The sequence below is a fragment of the Gavialis gangeticus genome, unplaced genomic scaffold, assembly GCF_001723915.1.
Source record: "Gavialis gangeticus isolate Ggan-Ray unplaced genomic scaffold, GavGan_comp1, whole genome shotgun sequence".
Classification (NCBI taxonomy): domain Eukaryota; kingdom Metazoa; phylum Chordata; order Crocodylia; family Gavialidae; genus Gavialis; species Gavialis gangeticus.
The window spans coordinates 4,392,818-4,406,138 of NW_017729004.1; the positions used below are offsets into that span (position 1 = coordinate 4,392,818).

The 13,321-nt window shown below is 48.4% G+C and overlaps 1 pseudogene; it reads right to left on the reverse strand.

Moving 5' to 3' along the window:
* Positions 1-11,754: 11,754 nt before the first annotated feature.
* LOC109291061 overlaps positions 11,755-13,321 on the reverse strand; it is a 13,929-nt pseudogene continuing 12,362 nt past the window's right edge.

Here is a 13,321-nt window from a genome sequence, read left to right on the forward strand (position 1 = left end):
ATTGGCTGGGTTGGCAAAAGCCACACACTCAGCCCCTTCAGTCAGCCTGTTGGCTTGCATGTGAGCAGGGAAACTGAGGCAGCAGATGTGTCTGATGCTGAGTTCAGAGAAAATCTGCTGCAGCCCACATCCTCTTAGCTCAATCTAAGATGCCTTGCAACAAATCTAGCTCTGCAGGCCAGTGCAAAGAGTATGAGGGAAAGGCCCAGCTTTTCCCAAGCAGACCATCCGGCCTGTGTCTCTGCTGCAGGCAGCCTGCCCATGAAAAGGCAGTAGAAGGAGATCTTCTGGCACCCTTCCTGTCTCCAAGCTTGGGCACAGTACTGTCCTAGAGGAGGCAAAGAAACTCAAGGATATCAGGAGTTAGAATAGGAAGCTGTGAGAAGGCAAAGAGGATAGAGGGGGGCGCTGGTTGTAACTGGATAGGGTGCACAAAGAAGTATTTGATGGAAATAAGTGCATGCATATTCATCAGACATAGTAGGATGGCAATTCAGTTGCATGAAGCCTCCAGATTTCTCATCCTATTGTCTTACTAGCTCTTGCAATTTTATTCCAATTCTCAGGATCACAGGCGTTTTTCTTAAAGTCTGTGTCATTCCAGAAGCATCTCACGCTTCTTAAGGAAGAAAACTTCAAAAAATACAGAGAGCAAAAATGTTTCCATAGTTCATGGCAGGCAGTTGAGCAAATGAGGGATGGGTTGGCATGGCGTGAGCCTCAAAGGACCCACCTTGTCCAGCATAGCCACTTGGAAGCCAACCAGCCTGTTCATCTGAGTTTATCCTGTGCCATGGAGTTTTGTCATGGACTTGGATGGGAGCAGGATGAGACCCCCATATGAACAGGCATTTGTAGGATTGGGTCATTGGTGACAAAAAATGGGTAGTCCTCCTGCTAAATTCCCATGAGATCCCCCGAAGTTTCTTATGGCTCCAGTCTTTAAGCACCCAACCAGTGGCAAATCACATGCACGACTCCAGTGCTTCTGGGATTGACTGAGCAACAGCAGAGCAAGGGGAAGGGAAGCCTTAAGGTTTCCAACCCTTGTTTCCCCCCACCTTAGCCAACCCTGTCACCAAGGCATCCTGTCTGACACCTAATGCTCTGAGATCTCTTAGGCAGGGCTTGCCTTTTTTTAATCTCTATTCTGTACAGCACCGAGCACTGCTACATAATTCATTTTTTAGCTGACGCTGGAATAGAAGAGAATAGAATCAAACCTGGAGACACCGTTTGGATTCACAAGCTCCATAAATCAAGCACTATTTGCTTCCACCGGCACATTTTGGAAGAACAAATAGGATTTTTCAACCCTTTTCAGGGCACCGGGGAAGGCTTGGACACAAGCAGGATGCTCAGGAGACCTGGGTCCAGGCTCCTATTCCATTAAAGCCTTCCCACCTGACCTCGGGCACCTCACTTTGCTCTCTGTGCCGCTGCTCCCTCTCATCCAAAAAAAGGGGAGAGCATAACCCTGCCTGCACAATTGCAGGGGAAGAGAAAAGGCATTCAGGAGTGCGAGGTGCTTGGTGCCACGATGATGAGGGTGTAAAGGAACGGAGCCAATGCTGGCCTTTTTCCAGGTGACAGCAGCTCTCCCTGCTGCTCGTCCCAAGACGACGGCTTGTTGCTGCCCTGTGAGGGTTTTTCTGCAGCCACTGTCTGACCAGCAGCAGGGAGAGGCCTCAAATGAACCCTGATGACCGCAGATGATCCACGGCTACCCCAGCCCTGTGCTATGGGGGGGACCAGACACCGGGAGCCTCCTGTTTCTCCTTCAAGGATCTCCTGGGATGCTGACAGCTCGGCTTTGGCAGCAGAGGGCACTGCCCCTCTCCTCTTCTCTCCATGCTCTTTTCCACCCCCTCCTCCAAGGGCTGTAATTACCACACTCGGTAAGTGGTGCTGTCTGTCTGCGAGCTCCCGAGAGCTTGATTTGTCTTGGCTCTCGGCTCTGACATGCCTGGGTAGGGCAAGGAAAGGAAATGGGTGTGAGCTCTCATCTAACCACAAGCTAGCCCTCCCTCCCCACACACACATACACCCCGACCAGATCTGGGAGAGCGGGAAGGCCTTCACCATCATTTATAAATAATCAGAGCAGAGGTTTTATTTGGGGAGGGGGGGGATTTCTTTCTTTCTTTTTTTCTTTCTTTTTTTTTTTCTTTCTTCTTCTTCATCTTTTTTTCTCCTGCAGATGAAATGAGCCATTTGTTTCTCCCTTGAACACAGGTCATTTCCATTTGTTCACTGCCACGGGGGACTATTAGTGCAGGAGACAGGGAGTGTGTGTGCATGCGTGTGCGTGCATGCGTGCCCGGGGAGAGGAACAGCATATACTTGAGGGAAGGCAAGAAATGTGCGGCCACCCGAAATGCCTCGGTGTTTTCCTTTACTCTCTGGAGAATTTCCCTGCAGGGTGGTCCTGCTTTCGTGCAAATGCCCTTCCCTCTCCTTCTTCCCCAGACCCCTTTGCCTAGCAAGTTTCTTAATAGCCAAGGGGCCGATCCTGCTGCCAATGCCTCCTTGCCAAACAGCAAGTCTGGCTCACTCCTTTTGAGGTGAAAGGCCGGTGAAGGCCTTTGATACCTTCAAGCTGGATCCCTGCATCTGCTGGGCAGGGAGTGGAGTGACTTTTCCCAGCTGCCCAGCAGCATTGGTGCAGCAAAAGGCCCCGGTTTTGCTCTAGACTCAAGCGTGTCTAATTTAAACAATACAGGAATCACCCAGAGACTTCCAGCTGCTGCTACTCCCTTCTTTCTGTCGTACCGGCCCCACTGCAACGAGCCTGCTTATCCGAAGGAGGGCTGGGAGCCTCCCCCCTTGCTACCACCCACATCCAAGAGCTTCGTTGACAAGCTGCTCTCTGCGGTCTTGCGGTTTATAAATGAGCACCAGCTCCAGATGAGCTGGGCTCTGTTCCTGGCCATGTTATAAATGTCCCCAGGGTGCATCTGCCCCACTCCCCAGTGCTCCCCGTGGTCAGCGGCTTCCCTCGCCGCTCGTGCCGAGTCTGGTAGGAAATGGTGAGAGCTCGGACTCCTGTAGGGTCTAGACTGGGGTGGGGAGGAGGGGATGCATCTTACAGGAGATGAGAAGCAGGCCGGTGGGGTGGCAGGTGGCTTCTCACCATCATTACCAAGGACACAAACAGACCACAGGTGGCCTTGAATGATGACGCTGGACCTGAGACATGAGGCTGAGAAATCAGGCTTCCTTGGTCTCCTTTCATAGATCCACAGCAATGAGGGTGGGAAGGGACTTCAGGAGGTCACATCTAGTCCAAGCCCCTGCTCAAAGCAGGATCAGCCCCAATTAAATCATCCCAGTCAAGGTTTTGTCTAGCTGGACCTTAAACACCTCCAAGGATGGAGACTCCACCACCTCTCTAAGTGACCTGTTCCAGGGCTTCACCACCCTCCTAGTGAGAAAGTTTTTCCTAATATCCAACTTCAATTTCCCTCTCTGCAACTTGAGCCCATAGCTCCTTGTTCTGTCATTTGCCCCCACTGAGGACAGCCCAGCTCCATCCTCTTTGCAGCCCCCCTGCAGGGAGGTGAAGGCTGCTATTCAATCCCCCCTAAGTCTTCTCTTCTCCAGACTAAATCAGCCCAGTTCCCTCAGCCTTTCCTCATAAGTCATGCACCCCAAACCATTTTTGTTGCCCTCCGCTGGACTATCTCCAACTTGTGCACATCCTTTCTGTAGTGGGGGGCCCACAGCTGGACACAGGACTCCAGATGTGGCCTCCCCAGTGCTGAATAGCGGGGAAGAATCACTGCCCTTGTTCTGGTAACACTTCTACTATTTCAGCCCAGGATGCCATTAGCCTTCTTGGCAACACGGGCACGCTGCTGGCTCCTATTCAGCTTCAGCTTCTTGCCCACTGTCACCCCCAGGTGCTTTTCTGCAGAGCTGCTGCCCAGCCAGTCAGCCCCCAGCCTGCCCCGGTGCATGGGATTGCTCCATCCTAAGTGCAGGACTTTGCACTTGTCCTTGTTGAACCTCATGAGATTTTTTTTGGCCCAATCCTCCAATTTGTCTTGGCTACCCTGAATCCTAGCCCTACCCTCCAGTGTACCTACTACTCCCCCAGCTTGGTGCCATCTGCAAATTTGCTGAGGGTGCACTTTGTGCCATTTTCCAAGTCGCTGATGAAGATTTTGAAGAAAACTGGCCCCAGGACCGAACCCTGGGGCACCTCGTTTGCTACCAGCTGCCAGGTAGACATTGAGCCATTGATTACTACTCTCTGAGCCTGACGGTCCACCTTACAGCCTGTACTTCCTTAGCTTGCCTGCAAGCACATTGGTAACCTGTTGGTTTGTCTGTAACCTCGTTGGGGCTGGTACTGAATTCAGTGAAAAGGTTAACTTGCTTCTTGCTGTCCATGTATCGCCTCTAATGCCCACCTGTAGAGGTGTATGTGTGATTTCAGTGGAGGCTTCCTGATCTTACCACGCTATGATGCAGTAGAGAGGATAAAATGTGTCCAGTGCTGCGGTGAAACACTTTGGAGAAAAGCCAACACCTCTGAGCTCATAATATCAACACTCAGTGAATTTCCTCCTTTAAATCTTGGAGCTATCTGGGACAAATCCTTTCTGACTCCAGTCTCCCTGCAGACAGGAGTTTTGGTGGAGTGAATGCATCCAAGGTCCTCAACCATTCCCAGCATGGTGTAATCCAATTTCTGCATGGCTCGGAGCCACCACCTCTTCCTAGGCGAAGGCACAAGGTCTGCCTGGGCCCCCATGAAAAGCAAAACTCGGACTAGCTCACCTTGCCTTGTAACCTCTGCAAAGGCACGTCTCTCCTGTCGGCTCCCAACGAGTATTCAGCCACTAGGGTTAGCAGCTGACCTGCTGGCCTGTGCTCTAGGATGCAGCCTCCACAGGGAGAGAAGCATTGGGGCCTAGTGTTCATTCTCCCCTGAGAAATATGGGGGGGGAGGGATGGTCTCCTCCCTTGCAAGAGGAAAAGGAGAAGGGGAAGGAAGACGTCAAGAAGCAAAATCATTTCCTCTGGCTTGGAAAGAAACAGGGAAAACAAGCAACCTCAAAGCACAGGTTGTGGCTTGGAGGGAGAGAATGCAAGCAGTCACTTTCCCATCCTGTTTCTGTCATTCCAGGGCTTGTGTGAACAGGCCGATGCTGACACTGAATGCTGGCTAGCCATAAAACAACACCCCCACCATGAAGGCTGCCTTGACCGGACAGTTGTGAGCTTTCTGTCCCTAGTAAACATCCAGGCCAGGAGAGCAGAGGCCTTGCAAGGTTTCAGATTGCCCAAGGGGGGTGAGCCGATGCCATGAGTGTCACCCCTTATTCTGACACTGGAAGTGTCTCTAGAAGGATTGCTTAGCTCTGCTCTTTGGCTGGCATGCCACGAATTCGCTCCGAATCCCACCCCCAAGTGCAACTCCGATCCCCTCCCCAGGCCCAATGCGCTGCTCTTATTTGCTCCCAGCCCTGTGCTCCTTGCCTGACCTGCTGTTCTGCTTTTTGCTTCCTTCCTTGTGCTCCCCGCCAAATGTCCTGCTCTGCTTTCTGCTCCCTACCCTATCTGTTGCTGGGCTGCCTGCCCCCTCCCTGGTCTGCTGCATGCCGCATGCGGAGGCTACCCCATGCCCCTTGTACCCAGGCTGCAGGTTGACCACTAGGGCTCATCTGAGAGAGACGGAGCCAGCAGTTTGGCTGCTAGGAGTGCAACTGCTATTTGGTACCCGCCTGGGAAAAAACACTTTTTGGTACCCGCTTGGGAAAAAAAATAAATTGCTCAGTTCTTTGCAACATGAAAACAAACAAGACATAAAGGGCCTGATCTGGTGAATGTTTAATTCATGCACAGATTTACCCCTGCCAGGTCCAGCCCCTGGGGCTGTGTACTGATATGAAGGTAAGCATGGTCAGACTCCCAAGAACCAGTGGCATAGACCTCCCGGTAGCATTTTGCTGGCATGCATGCAAGATTGGATTGCTTTCCCCGATTGCTTTCTAGTGCTGCTATGAAAGGTTATCACCAAGTGTACAGCAGTGTAACTCCAATGAAGCCAATGGGCCTGATTTCTAGCTGGTTCTCTCTGCCCCAGTCCTTTTTAATTCACTGAGGCCGTATCCTCAATGCCTCACTGCTTTGCTCACTTCACTCTGGGTGAAGTGGCCACAGCAGTATTGCCTTATACCACATGAGGGTCTTCTCTGCTCTCTTCATTGTTTCAGGTTTTTATACCAACATTGGAATTGCTGCCAGGTTTCAGGCACTGCAATAATCCAGTCATTATTATTAATGCCCGTGGCAACAGAATGGAAATCAATCGCATGATTTCTATTTATGGCCATAGAAACACAGCTGACTTAAACGGGGCTTCTCCGCGACGCCTTATTCCTAGAAATCGTACATATTACATAATGACCAATGAAGTGAACCCGCAGTTACAAGCTGCCTATGTTATCCAGTAGCATCTCTTTAAAGGTTAATGATATGCAGCAAGCTCAGCTTTCAAAGGGGACGATGCTTCCTCTGAACAGTAAGGGCAGACAAAAACCGTGCGTTGTAGCTGGACTCGGCTGCCAAGCGCACTTGATTATGAGAGCTGGCTTGGCTCACTTGCTGCCGTGCTGTCTTGTGCTTGCTTCCTAGGTTATGTTTCCCTGGCTAAGCTTGCTAGCACTTGGATGGGGCACTTCAAAGAGGGGAGTCAAGGTCCTTAGGACCTCTTGTAAGAAGCTCAGGAGATGGCACTTCTTCCCCCTCGGTGAGGATTGAAGGCAGGCTTGACTATAGGGATCAAGGGGATGGTTAAGGAGATCATCAAATCAAAATCTTTGCTTGAAGTTTTTCCCTTTCTAGAGGAATGGCACATAACCCCCACCCGCCACGAGGGCTTATGTGATATGTAGGAAGAATCATGCAGATCTTAGGGCTGCATTGTAACGGCTTGTATCTCTATGTTTTAATAGTGATGCAATGGTTACAGCTATCCATAGCCTCACTCTTGGCTTTCCTGGAGTTAATGGAAGAAGTAATGTCACCAGCTGTGTCTTGTCCTGCCCGGTTTTCCCTTGGGATTCATTTGGTATCAGTCCCTTCTCATGTTCAGCTGCTGTTATAAGCTGTTCCCTGTTTCCATGATGAATGAACTGACCCATGTGTGCAGTTTGGGTGTCATTTCCCTACATAAAATGGTGTATTTCTTGTACCCATGGAGGCATACAAAAAACCCCAAAAAAGTAATTAGACTCTTCAAAACCATATGTCCCAGTGATTGCTATGAAGAAGCAATTGATGCAGCAGCACTACCTATGAGTCCATAAAGCTGAAGGAAGCCCTGGGAATGAAGCCGGTATCAGCCACAAATGCAGTTTTAAGGAAGGAAATTAAGCACCTCATCCTGCATTCAGATTGGGATAACACCTGAATTTATCCCACAATAGGATCCTCTCTTGGGTCCAGGAAGGGAAAGCTTAGGGGAGTGGTAGCTCTTTCTCATCTTTGCATCCGTCTGAGTTTGGTTCCCAGCTGTGCTAGAAACTCCCTGCATGATCCTGAGCCAATACATTAATCTTTTCTATATCTCAGATTTGCATCTGCAAAATGGGAAGGGATTGTTCTTCCAGCCTTTTGCCCTCTATCTTAATTGTTTAGATTATAAACTCTCTGGGACAGGGATGTTCATGCCTTGCATCTTTGTACAGCCCCTAACACAGTGAAGTCTGATCTCACTTGAGCCTTCTAGGTGCTACTGTCATTCAAACTCATAGTGATGATTTGGGAATGAGGCCCCAGAGCACGGCCACGGCTGTTTTGGGATGCTGGCACATCTCAGTGGCAGCGTAGCACTCGGTACAGAATAGCAGGCTTTGGTTGGGTCCCTATGAACAAGACTGGCAAGAGTGGGCTTGTACTTAGAAACAGTTTACTCTCACCCACACATAGTGGATTCTCCATCTCTACATTTTCAAAGCAAGACAGGGTGCCTTTTGTCATATGGGAATTTGGGGGCTTCGCTACAAGGCTTAACTGCACGGAAAGCAATGGGCTAGGTTATGCCAGGGTCCTCCCTAGTGATCCTTCTGCTTTTAAATCCCATGAATCAGGTTGATCAGGTGGTTATTGTGCTTGGTTGGGTAGAAAGGTATGTCACATGCATATGGGTGCTGTGGGAGGTGAAAAGCCTGAGCATTGGGCAGCCATTGCTTTTCTTCCTTCCTCAATAGCACAGCAGTCGGCAGTTCCTCGAACTTATTCTCTGGCCTTTTCCAAAACCCAGTGGAGTCAAAGGGACTCTTTCTTCTGACTTTGCTTATTATTATTTGTATTTCAGTAGTACCCAGGGGGAGCAGTATAGACCTAGGCTCCCTTCTTTTATGGACTGTGTGCATGTAACCGCAGGTCAGCTGCCTATTTCATGCCCCCCTCCAGCCCTCATCCACAGAGGAAGACAGCCTGTTCAAGCTTTCAAAGTCTGGCTCCTCTTATATGACTCTTGCTTCTAATGCAGGAGGTTCCTGGGTTAGGCCTCAATCAAGGCCATCACGTCTATCAGGAAACCGGCATCTCCCCAAGGAGCTTGCAGCTTAAGCAGCCAAGTGCCAAAGCCAAAGCAGGGAGTCGGGCCCTGTTTTATTGAACCAGAGGGGACTTGGGCTCTGGCCCCAGGTATTTAGTATCATGAACAAAGTGCCTCTCTGATCTGTTGGTTTCCTTGGAGACGCTTCTCGTGAGATATAACACTTGGTCATAGAGCCAAAAAAGTCAGAGGTCTCAGCAGAATGGCCCACCATGCTAGCTTGTAGCTATCTAGCCATGTAACTCAGGTGACATCAGACACAAGGGAGTCATGTAGCTTGAATGACATCAGGCTGCCTTTGACCAGATGACCTGGGTCATCATGGGTAGTCTTCAAAGTGACTCAAGCCTATGGCACCCTAGAGAGATGTCGAATTGCTGTGCCCTCACACCCCAGTTTATTCTTGGGTCAATCCCTGTTGCAAGGTCCCAGAACCGGACCTCTGGCCTTCCCCCTCTCTCTGGACAATCGCCTAGAGGGTTAGGCCTCAGACCAGCATGATGCCAAGCTGCCTATACACAATCTCTTTCATAGAGCTTCATTCTGTAGAGAGGCTGTCCAGGCTGGGAGGCAAACTGGACTAACCCAGCTCTGACCCGAGGATGACACAGTGTGCAAACACTCCCAGGATGGGCTAACCTCCATTTAACCTTGGAATATACCAGCTAACTTCCTTAGGTTAAAGCTTTGATGTTTACAAAGTCCCACGCTGTGCAATGCTCGGCAGTTTCCGCTCTGTTCGAGTTGTTTAGAGAACTGGCTCGAAACCTACCATGTTGGCTTTTCCAAATGTTTAGCAAGGAAAGGACCTGGTTATATTTGAGCCCCCAGATCCAGTAGATACCTCATCCATATGGATAACTTGGTTCTTTGCAGCCCTCCAGCATGGTCCCTTCGATCATGGGGTGACTGAGGGTTCATTTGCAGTGATATAACAGACCTTAGTTTGTATATGCATATAAGTTGGACAGAGTAGACAGACACCCGACTCTCTCCTACCACTAGGGCTAGGGACAGATGTTGCACAGAGCAGACAGACAACCAACTCTCTCTGTTCCTAGGGTTGGGAACAGATGTTGCATTGGTCCCTGGACAAGTTGTACCTGTGTTTGTCCTGGAACGGAAATGTCCCAGGATTCACATGTGCACACATTACCCTTTGCATCAGAGGTTGAACTGCATTGCTACTTTTCTGCCATTGATTTAATAATGCAGTCCCAGGCTAATCATGTGGGCACACTTTGCTACGACCCAAGATAAACTGTTAGTACTTCTTTTCCCATGAATCTTCCTAAGATTTATCCCTGGACAACTAACTTGGATTTCTGAATGACTGCATCTTGTCTCAGCATAAAATGTTTTATCCCAGAACAAAGCCAATGTCTGTAGTTTAGGGGATGAGGGAACAAATAGTACTCTGCTGGCATTGAGCAAAATGCTAATCCATCATGAAATGCCCATGAGCTGTGAACTTTTGACCCATATATCAGGGCATAGCTACTTCTGACCCTCAGAGGAAGGACTTGATCTGGGAATTGATTTCTTTACCCTAGTATAGGCTTAGCTGTTGTGTGTCTGCTCCACATTTATACTAGTGTAATGCAGAACACATTGGTGTAAATATGTTTTTGCATCCTGGACCTTTGCTACAAGAGATTAAAGATCTCGCTTTTGTGGGAATCCCACCTTATCTTGTCACTCCCCACTTCCCAAATATCGAAACTTTATTCTCTCTCTTCCAGTAGTGCCGACTGTGTCATGGGCACTTCCTAAGCCCATGTAAAGACACAAACACTTCCCTAAAGATCTCACAAGAGGAGTCCCTTAGTCCCATAGTCTGATATGCATGGCCCAACTCATGTATGGTCTTCATTCACTGGGCAGCATGCTTATGACTGTTGAATCCAACCCTATGAAGAAAAGTGTGAAAAGGGTAAAACATAATGGTCATAAAAATAAAAACAGTCCCTTGCTCCTTGAAGGGCCCAACTGATTACAAAAAGGCTCTATGAAGACTAAAGGACTACTCGCCAAAGATGTTTGCATGTTTTACCTTTTTTCTGAGCTCGGCAATGGCTCAGAGTCTGAGACCTGCAACAAACATTGGTGGAAGGGCTAGACCAGTTAGGGCCAATCTTTTGGCAGGTGTGTCATAAATTAGCCCCGTGTCTTCCCTGAGTGTCATAAATTAGCCTCAGGTATCTGGGTTGTAGCTGTATTGGTCTAGAGGCAAAAGGAATCAGGACTCATGGCAGAGGTGATATCTTTTATTAGACCAACTAGATTTTTGCAGGGAAAAAAAATCTTTAATTGCAAGCTTTTGAGCACCAAATTCCATCTCTTTACTCCTCTGTGAAATATGAAACGCCATTACCAGACGGAAATATGGCTACATAGTGCTTACCACCAAACAATTTCAAGGTAAACAGACTATTCCAACTTCTCTCTGAGCCGAATCTGCATATAAAATGCACTGCTCCGAACAAGAGATTTTACCACACCTTCAACTCTCCTATGAAATATGAACTTTCATTTCTACCCAGGAGAACTTGTACAATCTCTTCTCCTATGCCTGAAGAAGGGCGTTTGTGCCCAAAAGTTTGCAATAATTTATTTATTTATTTATTTTGTAAAAATCTAATTGGTCTCAGAAAAGATATCACCTCTATCACGAGTCCTGATAAATTAGCCTTGGAGCCCTTCTTCTGCCTGATCCTCTGCTCTGCTTTCTACTCCTTGCCCTTTGCCCCCTGGCTGATCTGCTGCTCAGTTTTCTGCTCCCTGCCCCAGCTGCTGCTGTACTCCCTGTCCCTTCTCAAGCTCTCATGTGCCACAAAGAAAGGCAGCTCTTGCCACTTGTGGTATGCAGGACATGGAGTTGGCTGCCCCATGTCAAGGCTAACATTTAAAAAGGCATCACTGGTAATCAGCTAATTCAAGTTAAATCAGGAATGTATATTCATTCAACTGAAAGGTAAGGGGTTTTTTTGTTTGTTTTCTCTATCCTATCACTATGGCCCTAATATACAGTAAAATCCTTCTGGACAGTTGGTGGAAGATTAAAAAAAAAAAAATCATACTCTATGACATACAGCCAGTACAAAGGGTTTGATTTAAATCTACAGTCCCACAAAGTCCATCCTTTCAAAAAACATTTAAGTCCTTTATTAAGGGGTGCATGTAGTTTGTTATCCTTCAAGGAAGGGGTAGAAATCACGAGATACATTTCATGCAGGTTAAAAAATGAAGGTGAGGAAACATCTCGGTGTAGTTGGACAGCTGGGCAGCAGGTTTTCCAACCTCTCAGCTTTTGGTTGGTTCCCAAAAGGGGAACGGGGAGGATTTAAGAAGGAAAGATGGAAGCTTCTTGATGTATCAGTAGATATTGAGTTATCCAGACAGCAGTGAGGAAGGCAGTAAGTACATAAGGTCATTGCCTTATTCCTGAAGGTCCATGTGCTCTTATTTCTCCTCATTTGATGACTGGACAGTGCAAGGAGGGCAAGATGAGTGGATGATGGTACCTGTCATACGCTGGCATTTGCAGAGCCCCATGTTCCTGGCGTCTGATGGCGACATGTCTTCATTTGGAAATCCTGAGGTCTCCTTAGCCTCTTTCCCACCCTGGGGTTTAGAGCTTCTGGGGCGTCTGTGTAGATAACTGTAGATAGGACAGTAGCAAAGCTGACTTGCCATCTGCCCTATGGTCTCACTTGCCTGGTGTTTCTCCTTAGCTTCTTTATGGCCGTCCTCTTTAGGCTGTCTCAGACGGTGCTGCCCTAAGCCAAAAAGCTGCTGGAAGTCCTGGCATATGCCCTCTTTCATTGGTTTGTTTTGTTCAACTTGTGCAACTAGGTCTTTAGCAGGCACTAAGTCTTCTTGCAGAGGTGAGTTGGAATAGCGGGGTAAAATCCTGAAAGCTCTGTGCAGGGAGTAAAACATGGACTGCTGATCATGGCCCTCATCATCTGGAGCATCCACTTGACTCTTCGGCACACTCTCCCGAATGTCGTAACTCAGCTGATAACTGGTAGCCGGACCCTTCTTGGGACATTTGCGACGGTCTGCAGCATAGATGCTGCCATAGACGGGCATGCCTCCGGGACCGGTGACATTGGCCGCTTCCAGGCCTTTATCTCCTAGAACCACATCGAACTCCACTATCTCCCCATCGCCAAGGCTGCGATGGTACTTTCGGGGATTATTCTTCTTGATGGATGTCTGGTGTACAAACAAGTCATTCTTGTTGTCATTCCTTGTAATGAAGCCGTAGCCCATCCTGACATTAAACCATTTAACTGTTCCCATCACCTTCCTTTCAAGCACCATCTTCTCTTCCATAGGAAGCATTGATCTTGGCTGGTATTTATTCTCAATGGCGGTAGCCTGCTGTTTTGGCTGTAGCATAGGCTTGTGGTTCAAGACCATGACTTCACTATTGAGGTGCTGCTTCAAGTCAGCAGCAGCACTCGACACCCCTTTGTCCCAGAGAGAAAGGAATGGAGGAGAAAAGAGAGACCTGCTACTTCTAGGATGTTTGTTGGCAACTCAGTTCTATTGCTAGGAACAGAGCCCAACCACCAGCAAGGGTCATAATAGTGACCAAAGCTCTAGATGACATCCTTGACCAATCAAAATGAAGTTAAGTCATATGCCAGAGCCATATACTGATTGGCTCACCTGCCTGTGATGTCACAAAAGTAAAACTCCATTGAATTTCTACAGAATTCTACTGATGAAAGGAGA